The following is a 17,100-nucleotide window of genomic DNA, read 5'->3' as shown; positions in this document are numbered from 1 at the left end:
TCTTGTAGAGCAAGTCCCTGGTGAATACTCTGAGCAGTTATCTACCCATAGGCACCCTTTCAGATTCAGGTGGTTAGTTTTCCAGGGGAGATGTACAGTGATAAGGGCAGCTGTCTGAATAAATAAAAATCTTTTTTTTTTTTAAGGAGGATTTGTGGCACCTTAGAGACTAACAAATTTATTTGAGCATAAGCTTTCGTGAGCTATAGCTCACTGGAATGCATCTGATGAAGTGAGCTGTAGCTCACGAAAGCTTATGCTCAAATAAATTTGTTAGTCACTAAGGTGCCACAAATACTCCTTTTCTTTTTGCGAATACAGACTAACATGGCTGCTACTCTGAAACCCTTTTTTTTTTGTTACTTGTTATACATATGCAATCTTGGTGCTTTGATTATCAGACAAGCAATTCTATAGACTTGTCAGTGAGTGAAAAGCTAATCCGACTGAAATGTCAACCAAGACTTAAAGGGCTGTTGCATGGGGATTCGTTTCTGTCATGTTTCATGCATACAGCATACTGGGAAGCGTTGGCATGTATTGAAATGCCTGATTGGTTACCCGCAAGACAGAAAACCCATGTGTCCACCTGGCAGATAACCGGCCATTCAGTACATTTAAAACTCTGAAATAGACCTCTTGGTATATAAAGGATAATTGCAAACGAGAAAAGGATGACTTAGACAATATCAAGAAATATGTTAGAACTCAGCACCCTAGACAGGAGGAAAAACCACATGGGAAGGTGATAAAGGAGAGAAGGAAAGAGGAAAACGTACCCTATTTTAGCTGGAGGGTGGAGGGTAAGAGGACAATATGACTTTCCAGTCCCTTGTTCATTACTACATCCTTCTAGTGATCTCTGGCTGCTTTATGTGATGCTGTTCCTTATGTATTATCGGCATGCTGGCTACTGATCTTTTTTTAAATGGCATGAAAGCCATGGTGCCTGGGCATAATAGTATACATGCATGTGAACTGACATGTACATATATGTATTTGGTGCACAGATACTACAGAGATACTGCTACTACTAAGGACCTGATGCAAATCACACAATGATTTTTTTAAAATTTTTTTTTTTTAGTCCTGAATATTAGCAATCATGTGCCAGGGCATAAGCCAGCCACTAATTGAGAGGGTGAAAAGAAAATTCCCTTTATACAGATAATTCTGCAATTATCAGTGAAAGCATTTGTTGCACCTTCCGTTGACTCATACTGTGCTGGCCGTTCTCAGGGAGAGGATACAGTCAGAGGTAGTCGGTAGCATGGCTGATTGTCTCATGTTGGGAAGAAGCCATGGCACTGTGCTGTTTTCCTGGCAGTCACAGTATCTCGGTGACAGTGGACCATGCCGCCGTTTCATAGCTCATTACCTGGTTCTCTGTTTCAGATTTGTTTAATGAACCAGAAAAACTGCATAGCCCAGGAGGACATAATCCAGAAGGGTGGATGTGGCCAGCTTTCTTTTTCTTTCCCCCCCATCCACTGTTCTTTATTTACATTTGACATTTGTTATCCAGGGCACTGTTACTAGCCCCTGGCAGTGGACTTTAGGAAGACATGGAACATACACACAAGTAAAATGTGTGAGCTCTTGAAATGACAAGGTTTCAGGGACAGCTAGTTCTTGGTTATATATTAAATGGATTTAAATGATACCCCAGTTTTGTTTGTCCAAACCCTCATATATTCAAATCTCTGTGTTAGCTGAAATTTATGCTGAAATAAAAATGTTCCCGGTGCTCTTTATTAACTGATATACAAGTGCAAATAACGCTAGCACATGCTGGAATCGAGACTCTTGGGGGGATTTTCTCTTTCCTCTGCCTCAGTTGTGTGACACCTGGGAGGAACCTGACACCTCTCTGGCACAAGGATGTTGTGAGGCTTAATTAAAGTTTATGAAGCACTCTGAGATCCTCGCCTCCAAGGCAGTATATAAATGTAAATGTATTATTATTGGTATTCATAGATTCATGGATTTTAGGGCCAGAAGGAACCATTAGATTATTATGTCTGATCTCCTGCATATCATGGGCTATTGCATTTGACTTGGTTATCCTGTACTGAATCCAACTTGTGTTTGGTTGAAGCCACACCTTCCGGAAAGGCATCCGGGTTTGACAGAATGGTAGTTGTTTTTTATTATTATTTTATTATTAATCCCAATCTTGTAAAAGATCTCAGCCAATTTTGATACTGGATTTTTTTTTAAAGTCAGGTCAGTTTACTTAGTTAGCATAGTGCAGATCATGACAGTGAAACGTAATCCATGACCAGTGTATCTAATGCTGGCATGTTTCAAAGAGGAGCAGTGTGGAGATTTTTTCTTCCCTTCATGTCTTCACTCGGCAGTGATGATACATGCTGCTACCTGTCAGCTCTTTGCAGCTCTGGCTTGGCAAAACATTAATGTAGCACTCAGGCATTGGGCATGCTAGAAAAGCAAAGCTCACTCAGTTCCATTAAAACCAAGGGAGGTTTTTGCACTCTGTGGAGTTGCTGCAGCATATATCGATGAATTTCTTTCTGCTCTCTCTGCTCTGTGTCCCTGCATATGTGGCCAGATCCTCAACTGGTATAAATTGGCTACTCTGATTTATTTCAGTTGAAGTTCAGATTTATAATCTATGCCCTGTTGGTATAAGAGCCTTCTCTTCTGCAGCTCCTATTGTCTGGAACAGGCTTATCAGTTTTCGCTCACATGTGAAATGTCAGCTGAAACCTAGATTTTAAGTAACCTGTAGAATTCAGCATGCATGTGTGTTCATGAAGGATTAATTGATTTTCATGCCGTTGGACAGAATTAAAATTACTTCTTATTGACCAATCGTTGTTACAATCTAGTGGCCAGTTGGTAGGTCTAAAGCCAGTTGCTATTGAGGGGCATCCAGATCACACAAGCAAACACCACATTTGGTGTATATTGGCAACCTCCTTGATAGTTGAGGCAAAACAGTGACTCTGGAGACTTGCTACCATCTCACCCCTAGAAGCAGTCCATCATGTCAAGAGTTAAGATCTATTAGTGGAGAATTGTGGGGGAAGCTCACACTGCTATTGCCAATGCCGTCCTGGTCTTGGGGATTGAGAGAGAACTTTAGTTCCTTGGGCAGACAATCCAGCATCTTTAAGAACATGCTAGGTGCTGAGAATGAGAAGACACTCTCTATCTTTCTCTCCTTTTCTTTCATATAATGGATGCTTATGTCTCATATACTGGTGGCTTCTTGTAATGCTTAGCAAAGAGTCAGGAGTCAAGTTGTTTAGAGATATGAGAACACTTTCGCTAACTGAATGAGCCCTCTGCTGGGCCTGAGTCTGCTCAGGCTTATAGAAGCCTCACTGGGCATGCTCCGAGATTTAACTCGTACATTAGCCTAGTCATTCCCGTATATCAGTTATATGACAACATTAGGACATTTACTGCATATTAGTAACTGGATAGCTAAATTTACAATACTCAGGGGCCAGTTTAGAATAGAATATCAGAGTTGGAAGGGACCTCAGGAGATCATCTAGTCCAACCCCCTGCTCAAAGCAGGACCAGTCCCCAATTTTTGCCACAGATGGCCCCCTCAAGGATTGAACTCACAACCCTGGGTTTAGCAGACCAATGTTCAAACCACTGAGCTATCCCTCCCCCCCAAAGTTTATTCAGCGTGCAGTGCTGAGATTGACGGAGGAGAGCAAATTCAAACAGGAAAGTTAAAGAATTGTATTTTTTCACCATTTTCTTTGCATCTCCTCTCCTTCTCTGGGATTGCTTTTTGTTACTCTCTTTTGCCTTGAGTTAGGGCTTAGGCTCTTCCCTAGGGTAAAGAAAAAGTTGTGGAGAGCATCCCCACAAGCCTTTACAAATGTATGGTGCACCTCAAGTTAATTAGCAATCAGTTAACTCAAGGTAAAGAAGGCTAGTGTAGACATACCCTGTCTTATTTGCCCCTCCAATGATAGCCTTCCCAAGTCCCAACAAACCAGTATTTCATCTAAACTAAACTGTTAATTGATCTGGAAGGTGAATGTCCAACACAAACTCTGAGGGGAATTTGCTGATCAGAGGTGCTCCGTTGCTTTGGTGACTTCTTCCTGGGTCTCCCTAGGGCATGCAGAGGTTTAATGTAATTTTGCAGATACCAGGTTTGGTACTGATTCAACACTGAGACCCTCTGGCATGTCTCTAGCCTGCCTTAAACCTTTTCCATGTCAAGAAAGAGCATCCACACTCATCCATGCAGCTATCTTTCCCCATTCCATTCAGTGCCCATTCCCTGAACCTCCCAGCCACTCTGCATTGCCTGTCCTAGAACACAAATTATATCCGGTCCTTTCTGACCGTACCTATGCAGCATATCCCCAGCCCATTTTGCTCTTGTTAATTATTGCAGTGGACTGGTATTTTCTGGTTAAACTCCAGTATTGCTTTAGCTTCTTACCCATGCTCTAATTCTAAAGTAAGAGGGACAGACTGATTCCAACCAACTTTTAACACAAAAGTAATGTGAAGTGATATCAAAAGACTGATAACAAGCAAATAATAATTTGTCTTCATGCATTTGTCCACTGTTATTCCTTCACCTTTCAAAGATAATTTCCATGTTATCATCCCAGGTATTTACATTGCTATTATATTACCAAGAGACAGTTTGTCGTTGTATAAAACAATAGAGATCAGGGCAGCTTTCCCTCAAAGAATGACTCGTCTTTGAGAGTGGCTAATGTGTGTCAGGTGTAGATTGTGCAGTGTAATTATGACTGGGTAATTAGAATCTTCTTCCTGGGAATGATTGACTAGAAGTCTGTGTTATCCACTATCCCACCTTGCCTCTCTACTCCAGAGTGGTGGTGCTGACGGCCCCTCGCAAGCATTACTCTAAATAAACCAAACTATATTTACAGCACCTGTAACACAGTTTGGAGCAGAAATGTAACACAGAGGATATCGGTCCACTTACTTGCAGAAAGATATTTTGGGAGCCATTTTAAGCTATTAAATTGTAGACAGGGTGCAGATAATAAAATAGGTGAAACCTGATCATAGCAAGAATAACTGGCTTTGTGAGGGAGGTAATTGACCACTCCAGTTAATAGTGGGCATTCAGGATGGTTGCTGGTTATGAATATCTATTCCAAAACTCTGGTTCCTTATGTATAAAGAGAGTAGGTTTACTTGAGAGAGAAGGGGACAGGAAAGAGGGATTCTGTCCCCACCACTCACACTATGTAGCTACCAAGTTCTCTTACAGGTCTTGTGGCTGTGAGCGGGAACATCATTTTTTTTATGCAAGAAGGGTGGAAGTTACCTCCCCCCCAACCTTGTTTTGCTCCCTCTAGACTTTTCATAGGTCTATAGGCTCCACTTTTGCACCCCCATCAACTTTGCAGGTTATAATATAGTCACATATAATGTTGTTTATGGGGACATAACTTTGCTCCCCTCACCTGAAGATTTCTAAACTGATGCCTCTGCATGTAAGTGAAGTGAACAGGTGTTTTGTTTTTGTTTTGCTTTTTGTGATCCCACCTGCCTTTCCCTATCCAATAATAGATTCGTGATAACACTTGGCAACTACATAACACCTTCCATTTGAGGTTCTTGAGGTGCTGTCACCTACTCATGGGTTAAGAAAGTATTATTATCCCCATTTTCATGATGGGGACGTCGAGGCAAAGAGAGAGTGTCACTTTCTGAAGGTCACACATGGCAAAGCTGGGAGTGTAACTCAGGTCTCCTGATCAAAGTCTGCTAAAAGTCTATCCTCCTCTTAGCTTTCGGTGTTTTCTCTCTCTCTCTCTCTTTCCCATTTCCTCTTTGCTTCACCATTCTATTTCCCTTTGCTTGCAACCTGGTTCATTTCTCTGCTCCCTCACTTCTATTGGGCCTTTCCCTGATGGCCTTGTCTCCACCCTCCAGTCCAATCCCTCCCCCCTTGAATTTTACCGCTTCAAGTCGTATCCCTCAATGCGCCCAGCCTGCTGCATATCTGTCTGTCAGGCCCCTGTCTCTTCTGCCCATACATGCTCCCTCATGACCCACTCTGGGGTTTGGGTACTGCTGCTGCGGTCCAGGAGGCTGAGGAATGAGTAAGAGGGTGCCGTTCTCAGCCGACACATCCTTCTCTCTACCTGCCCCATTGTGCTGCACTGAGGGGTGCAGTGGGGGAGACCATGGAAGGAGCAGAGAGGAGGACATTTGGAGGAACCCTGGCTTGGCAGTGCCCATTGTATGGACACCACCCAAGATGCTGAAGTCAGAAAGAGCTTTGACTCTCAAAATCCCTTACCTCCAAATACCACTGTGGAAGGCTACAGTGTGACAAAATGGTGGGAAATGTCGATGATTGCGGAGAACCTAGCTCCCCCAGAACAACTGCCCCCAGGCACTGACCCCAAATGAAAATAGTGGTGTGCTCTTAAACCGAGCGAGAGATGAGGGGATGAAGGCTGGTGACAATGTGACCCTGTAGAAGTTGAGGAATAACCGAAATGTGAACGTGGAGAGCCTAAACAAATGCTTGAGCACTGCCTGATGCAGTGCCCCCATCAACAACTTGCATCCTTTGATGAGATAAATGACAACACCTGGTCTGGTTGCAGATTTGGAGTGATAAGTTATGGTGATGAGAATAACCCCTAGGGCCCAAGAGGAGCAGAGAGTGTAGGGGATTGCCCATTCCTTCCCTGCATCCCAGCTTAGGAGCAACAGCGGAGAGCAGTGATAAAGCTCTGGCAGTCGTGGGGTGATTCTCTCTCCTGATGTGTGATGCTGTGCAGATATGTGTCCATGGCGAATATCAGTCAGGCACTTTTGTTTTCATTAACTCTAGACATACTTAGTATCCAAGTGCTTCTCAGCACTGTGGCTAACAGGCTGATGAAGAAGGGCTGTCTGAGAGACCTGTACAGATATGTGCCTGTTTGCTCATTAAACAGGGCTGTGACTTAAGATTCTTTAGCAAATGTCTTTCTCCCTTGACCACCCTGACATTATTTTCAACTGATCTGAAAAAGCTTTCCTGAAAATGCTCTGCTTTGTTTAGACCCCCCAAGTTTGTAAGACCCCCAAGGTGAATAAATTCTGAGTTTTGCAATACAGAGAAAGCACCTTCTCTAATGTGCAAACAACTTGCTCCAAAAACATTTAGCTACAGAAGGTGCAGAGTTCATAAAGAGATACATATTAAATCATGCAAACTCTGGCTTGGGACTTGAGAGACCCAGGTTCAAATCCTTGGTCTGCCACAGACTGCTGTTGCGAGCTTGGACCACATTAATCTCTCTGTGCCTCAGTTTCCCATCTGAGAAATGGGGGTAATAGCACTGTCCTATCCCATAGGGGTGTTATGAGGATAACTACATTAAGGCACATGTAAGGCGCTCAATAACAGGGAGCGGGTCAGCCAGTGGCAGCACAATAAAAGAACCATCCCTTTTGTCATTGCTGGTTCGGATGCTGGAAGGCATATGTTAAGCTTGTCTCGTATGGAATCTAGGGGTTTGGGGTGTTTGTTCTGAAAGACCCTCTGACTCAGTATATCTGGTGTGCCATGCCTCCCATCCCTCTTGCCTTGCCATCAGCCCTGTGTAAGCGGTGGGAAGGAGCAGCACACCTACGGCACAGCAACAAAGGAGTCAAAAGTACAGCAAGTTGTACAATCAAAGAAAAAAATATGATCACATGAAAATTGAAGTCTTGGGTGGGATAAAGTCTGTATAAATGTGCCAGGCAACCAGCCTGTCTTCACTCCAGCCCTTCCTAATGACCCAGCTCTCCTGGGGGGCCCAAGAATGTAACCAATGAAAATGACTAGCTGTGTGGGGGAGGAATTCATTTTTCTTTTTTTAATATAATTGACTCCTTCCTTTGAATCTCCAAGACCATCATCCTGGCTATGGCTATCTTACGAAGCAGAGATGGTCTTGATCGCTCATGTTTATCCCATTGATGCATGTATAGAGAGCAATTATATCTGTCCTCAGCCTTCGTTTTGTTAGGACAAAACAAGCAAGTGCCTTAAGTCTCCTCTCGTAAGTAGGTTTTCCATTCCTCTGATCATCCTTGTAGCTCTTCTCTGCACCTGTTCCAGTTGGAATTCATCTTTCTTAAACATGGGAGACCAGAATTGCACACACTATTCCAGATGAGGTCTCCCCGGTTCCTTGTATAATGGTAAGAGCACTTCCCTATCTCTACTGGAAATGTTGCTTGGACTAACTGCAGTGTGAACTGATAATGATTTCTTGTCTGCCCTCAAAACATAGCAAATAAGGGCTAAACTAAGAGGTCAGTGTGGGGGAGGGAGTACCTCAGCTTGGTGTGGCTTACATCTCATAACCCCTTCAACATGTAAGTTATACAGACATAGGCTCAGTTAAAGTCCATTTGATTCAGATCCACTTACTGACTCTTAACTGAGACCCTCTTATCACCTCTGAATTTGGCCTATGGTGTTGGTGAAACTTGCCCACTGAGGAGTCTGGAAGAAGTTATAAATCACAGCAGTGTAAATGTGCTCCGATTCATTTCTGAATTTGGCTGACACAGCCAAAGAAGCTGCTGTCCGCATCTGCAAACCAGCCACATTGTGATGGTTCCTGGGTTAGTGTCATCAAGTATGACTGAACAGGAATACAGTAATGATCATTTGCATTTCTGCATTCTCTTTCTGTGAAGATCTCGAAGTAATTTGAGTTAATGAATGTAATATCACATCATCTCTGTGAGGTTGGTAAATTTAATCCCCCTTTGAGCTGGGGAAACTGAGGCACAGGCAGATTAAGGTACATGTCCAAGGTCACCCAGTAAGTCATGAGGATGAAACCCAAAAGTCCTGGTTCCAAGTCTCCTGCTTTAACCCCTACATGCTCTTTCTCTGCAGGAAACCACAACAGATAGGTGCATGCTGAGGGCATATTATGGCATAAGCAATGTCATAGCTTAATTCTATAGTACAGCTCAGAGGAGAAGAGAGAGGTTAGAGCATGGAAAAACCAAGTCCAGGTTAACTCATGGTAGATTACTTTGAACTGAATTCATTCCTAGTGTAAATCTGTCAAAGATGATGAATATGAACTCGTGTCCATAAGGCTGATGGAGAAGCTGTGTTCTTTTCTCAGACGCAATGAAGAGAGTGGAAGGGAGAAATTCTGTGTTTGCAGTTGAAAGGCTATGTTTGCAGATACTGTTCAAACCGTACTGCCCTAATACCCTTCCCCAAGTGTTTAGGTGGATAGAGTTTTGTGGATTACATTTTGTGCAAGGATAAGGATAAGTGCAAATAGCACTGTTAAAGTCTGTGTTTATTTATTTATTTTACGATTTCAGGGAGAATGAGCACAGAGAAAGTATTGTCTGGCACTTGGGATGTGAGATGGGTAGGAGGCTTTTGAGTATTTTCCTGTCAGGAAGCATCTAAAAAAAACAATAGACAAATTGATTTTTCCCCGATTGATTTTGGGGATGATCTGATTGAGGCCTGCTAAGGAGTTGGAAAGACTTCGATGAGCTGAAAGAAAACAAGCCTTAGTGTGTCCTTGGAGAGGCATTTTTAATGTCCACCAAGCCAGGCAGATTGAGGAGGAACCGAAAAAGCTTTTGAGCTCGAGTGTGTTCCTGACCTCTTTGATCCAAGGAGGATCAAACTTAATGGGAGAGAGGTTTAGCCAAGAGGGTCATTCCGCCTGAGAGAATCCGTTCCACGTTCACATGGCACTCTATCTCGAGAGGAAATCAGAGGTCCCCCAAAAGTAAACATTCGAGGCCTGACACATCCCGTGTTCCTTGACATGCGTAGATCAGTTTTCAACTGAGCAATTTACAAAAAAAGTTGATTAATAATCCTTACATCGCCCTTGGGAGGCGGTATTATTATCCCCATTTTATGATAAGGGAAACTGAGCACGGGGTATTTTCAAAACTCTCATTGTTTCCACTGGGAGAAGAGTTATATCAACTCTGAGCACTTTTCAAAATCCACTTACAATGTCTTGCCACATTAACAAACAGCGGGCCAGCAGCAAAGCCAGTAAAAAGAATTTCTGTTCTCCCAGATGTGTGTCTTTAATCACAGACCCTCTTTGTTTTATCCCTTGCCACAGCAGAGTGAAGTATAAGAACCCTGAAACCCATCTCCACAGTTCCATATCCAGTTGCCACCTCGGGGAAACTAACTTAGTGTGTCTATGTATTTAGGCAGAACAAGAGGAGTAAGAGAAGATGAGGCAGTCTGAGAAAACAGTGGTGAAGTCAGTGTAATTATTAAATAGTCGTCTGCTTATATCCTTAAACTACTGGCTGGGGCATGATCCTACACAAGAGAAGCCAATGGGAATTACATGACTGACTTCAATGGGAGCAGGAGCAATCCCTTAGAAAGGAAGAGTTAGAGGTAAAGACGGTTTCGGTAATTGTAACAAGGAATAAAAATTCTACCCTTTAGGGTTCTCTCTCCCTAAATGAATAACCCATCCACTCTGGACAGTGAGTTAGAGGAGACTGAAGACACAACACTACTCCAGGTTAATAACACCCCACAGAGAACAACTGCACCCAACGCATTATTCTAAGAAGGGTGTTTCCTCTGGTGATATAAGGAATATATTTCTAAGTTTAGCATTTAAATTAAGAATGGCCTGCATCTTTGGCATACTCAAGGAACACTGCATAGCATCCGTGGAGTGTGTAACTTCTATTTTATGGCCCTGGAGCCCTCCTGGGGCTTTTTCCTTCAAAGATGGCCTTCAGTTGGTGATGAAGGCACCCAGGTTAAGTGTCCTGTCGATGAAGCTTTCTGTTTATCATAGAATGCTAGCACAGCAGAGAGAGCATGGTGCCAGCTTCTCATACCGTCTCACCAATGTCCTCAACCCTGACGGGCAGAGAATGCCTCCAGGGCTGAGAGTCAAATCAGGCCCCTTCAAAACCTTGGCTTGTCTACTGAGAATAATGAAGAGGTTTCTCATTCTAATCGTAGCTTTTCTTGTAGTGGGCTGAAATGTACCCACCCATCAGATAATTTCTCAAGCATTTTCAATTTTTTTATAATTTAGGATATTCTCCTGATTATTTTGACAGACCAGGATTTAGAGAATTTTTAAAGCACTCTGAACTCTTGCAGGTCCTGATCTAAAGCTCAATGCAGTCAATGGAGGTCTTATCATTGGCTTTTATAGGCATTGGATTGAGTCCGTAGATAGTCAGAGGTATTTAGGCACCTAACTCCCATTGAAGTGGAATATCCAAGTTCAGATCCCTTCTCCATGTCAGACAAAGGTGGGAATTGCACCCCAGGGGCTCCCACATTCTGGGCGAGTACTCTAACCATTGTGCTAAAGGTTATAAGGGAGGCCGTCTCTTCCTCTGGTCCCAAGTGGATATAGGCTCCCTGCCTAGCATGCTGGCTTTTGTAGATTCCATTCTTAGCTGCCGTCTCTCACCATGCATGGTATGGGGAGCCTAGGCACCTAAACTGGAGTTTGTGGATTCCAGTGGGTGGATAAGCACCTAAATTGTGGATTTGGAGCTGTGTAATCTTTCACGGGTCTTTGAAAAGCTTGTGGCTCTCTGTGCAGGATTTCCTTTGTACTAAGGGCTTGCCTGTCTGCCTTGTGCACTACCTATTTTACTTTCCCTTATGGGTTTAATTTCCACTCTCGCTTCCCCTAAACCTGTGGTTTACCTAGAGCTTAAAAATTATGCATCCAGTTTACAGGATCTAGCTATTCTATTACGTTAACATTAATAGTGCATGAAAGTGCTCCAGTGGCACAGTCTGCAGTCAGTAGCCTTTCTCCATGCTTCCTATCAGGCTGTGTTACTTAATGAGACCATAATGTAGGCAGTGGCACTTGTGTTGATGGAACCAGGAAGGTGGTAATGGCTTCTGGTTGTCCTTTTTCTCAGTTTTCTGTTACTAAACCTAATGCAGCCATGACAAGTTTGTTTTACTGATGAATCCACACCAAAGGCGGGATGCATGCTGAAATGAGGAGAAAGCAGAGAAGTTGTGCTGACAACTGTCATCACTTCTATGTAAGGAGTATTTTAAATGTGAACTTCTCTTTTAGCCTCTGATTCAAATGGTCATTACAATAGAGAGTGGGAGAGAAGGCAATGAAGGCTAAAAGCAGCTGACGGATGAGAACTGATTGGTCTTTCTCAGCCCACTTGTTGGGCAAAGTCTTCTTTTAGCTATTGCCTACCCTGCCAAGCTCAAGGGTGAGCAGAAACCTTCGTTTGGTTTTCTCACATTGGGAAGAGTGTGATGCTCTTAAGCAAAGGGGCCCAAATTTACCCAGATGAAGACCATCAGATGAAGACTCATGGCTTGCCAGGAGCTTAAGGACTGTTCCTACTTTGAGATACCCTCATCATAAATGAAGTGGTGGTCTCTGTTAAGATCACAGTGGAACCAGGGTGGTAGGACTTGTTGACTTTTCCTGTTGGCAGGAGTATTTGGCCCTCCCTCTGGCCTCCTCTCCTTTAAGAAAAATCTGGCTCCTCTGTCAGCTTTATCCCTCTGTCATCCATAGCTGAATTTACCACAGCAGCTCTACCAGTCAACTAATTCAGAGACTATTTGCAAACCTTGTTTCCACTAAGCAACCAGATCCAAAGCAGTGCTTTCCTCTTCTGGATTGTGTCAATCATGCGAGGTTTAAATTCTGGATTGAGGCAAAGAGTCACTGGTGCGTTCCAATTCCTTCCTCTACAAGACAGGTTGGACTCTAGCAATCTGCAGAAGATTAGAAGCCTCTGCTAAATAGACCAGAATTTTATTGAGTGAGTAATCACCTCTCTTATGGCGGAGTAATCACCTTATCTATGACTAATGCCTCTAGAGGGAGGTACAGTCTTCCCAAAATGTCACCCTGCACAATTCTTTTCACTTCTCTACAAGATTCAAGGACCAGTCTAGGCTAGATTGTGTTGAAGAATGTAATGTTTTCAAGGGTGAAATTTACATTCCATGAAACACACCATTGCCAAAATTAATAGGTAAATGAACAAAGTGAAACAGACTTTGACACACATTATATATACTGTAGTAACAGGGTGGTGGAGTAAAAGCAGAAGCTAATGGTAAACATAACCACATAACAATGATGTAAACATACACGTGTAGTATACAGCTGTTTACTCAATTGAAGCCAGTGTAACACTATAAGATACAATTTAGGAAGACAGACAATGGCATAATAATCTTGCTTGAAAGGATAGTTTCCTTGGCTAGTTTGTATCAGTAGAAGAGAAGTTATTCTAGCTTAGCCCCATGGGAATGCCTGTGTTTGTTACAATAGTGTTACTGTACTATCAATCAATATTGTACTATCAATCGATAATTTGTACCTTTTAATAGGACATTTTCGTGAGTGAAAAAATAGATTGAATGGATGTTCCAAAAGGTAATTCCAGGACAAACTTCACTTTCATTTTGACCCCATTCACATTCCTTTTGATTCACTGTCCACACACATCTGTAGGATGGATTTTTTTCCCCGCCCAAGAATGTTCCTGGAAAGCGAAAGTTTCCTGAATATTCATGCAGGTGTTTGCCTGTGATGGAAATGTTCACTCCTCTGTCTTGAAATCTTTTTGCACCCCTTATTATTAATCATCCACTCAGAGGGCAGAAACAATGCCTTGTGACTTAAGTGACCATTCACTACATAGTCAAAGCAAATAGTTTGCAAACAGTAGGCTGTATTATGTTTGTACTGGATGTTTTAAACAACTTTAAATAACTAATGCATTTATAATAATCAAAGTCTGTTCATGAATAACAAATGAAAAAGGGCTAAATTGGTGAAATAAATTCACTACTGAAAGCCATTTAGATACTACTGTGATGAGCATGGTGTAAAAATCTATCTTGTAGTGTAGTAGTATATGAGTAATTCATCTAATAGGTACTGAGGATCAAATTAACTTCTAGCATATGGAGGCTCAATACCCCTGGATTCACTATTATTGTGCTCACTTAGGCCAAGAGTGAATTTGAGCCTACACAAGGACTTTAGGATTTGGTCCTTCGTTATTGAGTGTTTTCTAAAATTCCGTTCTATTGAAAAAAATGCTGACCCTTGGATAATATTATCAGGCTCCTGGGGTGTAAAGCAGAGGTAGCAATATTACCCCAAAGCAGACTCAATGCAGTGCTTTCAGATACAGAATCTAAAGACCGTAGGAGTGCTGGAGTCAGCGTGCCAATTTCCTGTTCTCTAGAACGCAGAGGGATACTCTGCACAAACCAAGGGATGGAGAATGGAAAGGTATCTGTAAGCCTAGGACTGTCTATCTACTGGAATGGTGCCAGTATAAATTAGAACAGCCAGCCAGGCCATACTCCATACTTGGAAAGATTGATGCAGGAGCTTCTACAAAAAGTTTGTGCTACCAAAGGATTTCACCATGTACGGGGTATCCCTCACTGGTTGTCTAAGCTGGATTTAGGCTGCTTTATATTACTGGAGTGGTACAAAGCAGCTGGAGCACAGGAAAGAATCAATCTTTCAACATAGAATCGTAGGACCGGAAGAGACCTTGAGAGGTCATCTAGTCCAGTCCCCTGCACTCATAGCAGGACTAAGTATTGTCTAGACCAGCCCTGACAGGTCTCTATCTAACCTGCTCTTAAAAATCTCTGGAGATTCCACAGTCTCCCTAGGCAATTTATTCTAGTGCTTAACCACCCCGACAGAAAGATTTTCCTAATGTTCAACCAAAACCACCTTTGCTGCAATTTAAGCCCATTGCTTCTTGTCCTATCCTCAGACATTAAGGAGAACAATTTTTCTCCCTCCTCCTTGTAACAACCTTTTTACGTACTTGACAACTTTTATCATGTCCACCACTCAGTCTTCTGTTCTGTAGGCTAAACAAACCCATTTTTATGCATTAATATTCATGTGGGCAAGGTCTCTCCTCCAGGCATATGAGAAACAGTAATGGATTTTTTACCCCTGTATGACTGCATCATTCTTGAGAATATGTAATGGTGCACTGGATCTCAGCAAACACTTGCAGGTGCAAATGACAGAATTGACATGATGGAGGTATGTAATAGCCAAGTCTAATCAGCATTTGTATTTGCATATCAGATAATTAGCCAGCTAAACTATTTGCACCCACAAAATTGCAGCACAATTGAGGTTGCAAACATATAAGTAGGTCTTGAAAATTTGGCCTGATCATTGCTGTTTCTAGGTGCTTTTTTATAATTTCATTTGGTCTGATACATTTGCACCTGCAGTTTTCAAAGAGTGGCTTCTTAAGATTGTTGCATGCCACTTAGCATTGAAACATTACTCTAGGGAATGTAACCCTTTCAAAACAGTGAAAACTTGGAGGCCCTAAAAACAGAATTAGGTGACTAGTTGAGCAATAATATATTGCCTAACCTAATGAAAAGTCATTTCCTTTAAATAATGGACCACATCACAGATTTAATTATCCCAAGGCAAGGTAGAGGGTGCTTCATGCCGACAAGGTCAATTACCTTATCCAGAAGAGCCAGTTTGAAATATATTATGAATAATTCACAGACACAGAAATTAGATATGTAAAAGTGTCCCAGCTATAGTGTGGTGAAAGCATTCAGATTCATTCTTTATGTATTTAAGATAATAGCCAAAGGACAATTATGGCTGCTTAATAGTAACACTAGTTAAGTGATGAGAAATGCCAGGTGGATAGTCAAATCCACATTAACATGCGTTACATGTGAAAGCATTATCCTTTGTGCGAGTCTCATACAAGAGGGCAATAAACTGATTTTGTCCTTATTTTGACAGTTTTCTCTCATACCCCATCTCTCTCACAAAACCCAGAGGGCCTTTGGTTATGCTTCGTCCAGTTGATTTCAGTCTCTGAAAGCTTTGGGAAGCTAGCTACATAAAATACTCTAGATAGACAGAGCACCCTCTGATTTTTCTTTGTTGAATATTTGAGCAGTCTCAAAAATCATGAGGAAGACGCTCACATTGACTTCAGCAGGCTTTGGGTTGTGCCCTCACTATTATTAATGTCACAATAGTACCTGAAGGCCTTACCTAAAAGTAGGACCCATTGTACTAGGCACCATGTAAACTGAGAATTCCTGCCCCTAACATTTAATATCTAAGTCAGCAGGGGAAACAAAGTCAAAACAAGTTGCTAAGGAAGCACAACAGGTAAGTAGCAGTTCCAGAAATAGAACCCATGCCTCCTGACTCCGACTTTACAACCCTGTCCACTGGACTCAGTCCTCTGGGGCCTGATTCCACCTTGCCTTGCATCTAATGTAGCCATTTACACCTATGCAAAGTCAGGGTAAAATGCTGCCTGATCCAATTGTGATGTTTTACACCCTCTGCGCACTCACTTTGCACAGGCAAGGATAAGTGACTATAGAAGAGACAAGGCAGGGCAGAATCAGGTCCTTTGAATGGCTCTACGTTTAGTTTGTTAAAAAGTTGGTGCAGTTACTCTGGATCTGCACTGGAGTTACTTTACAAGGCATGGCACTTTTCCTTCTGCTTTTTTTTTAAAAACATAGTGAAGAAACACACATTCTGCAAGGTTCTTAATCAGTCACACCTAGTGAAAAAAACCTGCTACTTTGGGTTATACTTTTGCTGTTAAGAAATGTTTATGATAAATGTGCTTAACACACCATTGTAATTATTGGATTTATATATATGTATAGTGACAAAGCTTTGTCCTTGCCTCCGTGGGTCCCACGTTTCCTGGTGGATTTCGCTAGCCTCAGAGGCTCACTGTGACCCTTCACGTAACCCTTCTTTCTCTAGAGACAGGGGTTACAGTCTACTGAGCCATTTTCATCATAAGCCAGCGAGGGAGGTGAGGAGAAATTATCCTTCCTTGCACAGTCTCTGTTGTCTCCCAGTCTGTGATTAAACAGGGGGCAAAGGTGGGCGGGGGGAGCCCAGGCCTACCCTCTACTCCGGCTCCAGCCCAGGGACCCTAATAGTATCAGCTATGGTAGCTGACCTTCTAGAAACATGACATGTACAATTCCCTGGGCTACTTCCCCCACAGCAGCCCTCACTTCCTCAAGCTCCACTTCACCCTTACCTCAGGGCCTCCTTCCTTGTG

The 17,100-nt window shown here is 42.5% G+C and overlaps 1 protein-coding gene across 1 annotated transcript in view; it reads left to right on the top strand.

Moving 5' to 3' along the window:
* The window catches only part of CNTNAP5 (contactin associated protein family member 5), a 310,836-nt gene that overhangs the window by 195,271 nt on the left and 98,465 nt on the right, over window positions 1-17,100 (top strand).

Source organism: Dermochelys coriacea, chromosome 11, assembly GCF_009764565.3.
Source record: "Dermochelys coriacea isolate rDerCor1 chromosome 11, rDerCor1.pri.v4, whole genome shotgun sequence".
NCBI classification, from domain to species: domain Eukaryota; kingdom Metazoa; phylum Chordata; order Testudines; family Dermochelyidae; genus Dermochelys; species Dermochelys coriacea.
Note: the sequence above shows the minus strand (reverse complement) of the source record. Positions and strands in the feature narration are given on the sequence as shown.